Here is a 1,793-nt window from a genome sequence, read left to right as displayed (position 1 = left end):
TTGAGATGAACTCTCGCTCTGTTGCCCAGGCTGGAGTGCAGTGGCACAATCTCAGCTCACTGCAACCTCCACCTCTCAGGTTCAAGAAATTCCCCTGCCTCAGCTTCCTGAGTAGCTGGGACTATAGGTTTGTGCCACCATGCCCAGCTAATTTTTTGTATTTTTAGTAGAGATGAGGTTTCACCATGTTGGCCAGGATGGTCTCGATCTCCTGAACTTGTGATCTGCCTGCCTCGGCCTCCCAAAGTGCTGAGAAGACAGGTGTGAGCCACCACGCCTGGCCTCTTTTTCTTTTTAAAGAAAGGTAAAAACTATGAGGACTAGGTAAATATAACACAAAAGTTATGTACAGTATATCGTCTTTCTTAGCATACCAGTAATTCTAATGTGTTTTTTTCACTGCATTAGTGTGCCAATGTCATTTACCAGCAGTCATTCTTCAGAGACATTTATAATTAGACAACTTTACTAGGTGCTTGAGCTGCATAGGCAGTTGTACCTTCACTCTGGTTCATTACAATCAAAGAGAAAATTATTTTATGGCTCTATGAGGAGCAAAATGGTGAATAAGTAAGTTACACAAGGAAAATGTATTAGGAAACAGTAACGTAATTTGATAATGTAATATCAAATTACAAAATAAAAACCAGTTCAAAGAAACTAAGTCTTTTGCCTTTATTTCAGCTTGCTTTTGCTGCTGTTTATCTTAGAATTGGCTTTCAAAAAATTGAAGAGTGAACCATCAGTAAAAAAGGAGGAAAAATAGAGAATGGAAAATGGGAAGTGATGAAATGCAGTAAAATCCCATCATTCATTCAGTCCACAAACATTTGTTGAAGGTTCGCTGAGGTCAGGGATGGTGGTGGGAACAGAGACATGGTTTCTTCTCTTAAAATGAAAGTACAACAGAGAGAGCAGGGGAAACTTAGGTGAGCGAACAGAAAGCAGTGAAAGAATTGATGAAATTTCACGATAGTTATCACGGTGACGCTATGACCTGAGCTCACTTCTCTCCCAGTTTGACTAACTGCCTCCTCCCCAACAAAACAAAAACGTAAAACTCTGGAGCATGCTGGAAATGCCCATAATCCTCAGGGACCTAGGGAGTGTCTTGTGGTCTGAGAAGGGTGGATGAAAAGCGTGTCTAGCCTTAGTGACTTCCAAGTGGCTTGCTATCTGTAAGAACAAGTTATACACAGTCTCTTGCTTAGAAAACTCTGGTCTGTGGATGGCAAAGATACCTGATCTTGTTCTGAGTCAAGGTAAGTCAAGAACTTTCTGGGAATAAGCTGCTCACATTTAAGCTGTGCAGCAAATTAGTTTCCAGGACAATGTAATTTCTGAGCAAATTGTCTTCCTTGGTATATTGAGTGGAAGGCTATTTTTCATGCCTGTTTCTTCGTAAAGGCAACTGTGGGTTACAAACAAACATAAATGTTAAAATGAAAGAGAATCTGATCTGGGGTACTTGGTATGAAGAAATAGTACACTGGACTTGCAGGAGCGTTATTTCTGTGCAGAGCCAAATTTTAGAAAGTCCTACTGGTCTTACTTCCCACACCTCAGGTCCTTCTGGATGCTAAATGTGGGACACTGGTCAGTTTGTGCTCCAGTTTCTTATGTATCATTAAGGTGTTGGACTCCCAGCTTTAACATTGTAAAGAATAGAGGTTGCAACAGCTCACAATTCAACTAAAACAAGCTGAAATGAACTCTGGTACAAATTCTCATGGCCAACACCCTTACCCCAAGGTTTTAGGTTTTTTTTTTTTTTTTTTTTTTTTTTTTTTTTT

Source organism: Cebus imitator, unplaced genomic scaffold, assembly GCF_001604975.1.
Source record: "Cebus imitator isolate Cc_AM_T3 unplaced genomic scaffold, Cebus_imitator-1.0 Scaffold29, whole genome shotgun sequence".
NCBI lineage: Eukaryota > Metazoa > Chordata > Mammalia > Primates > Cebidae > Cebus > Cebus imitator.
The sequence above is the reverse complement of the archived record's forward strand: the minus strand, read 5'-3'. Positions refer to the sequence as shown.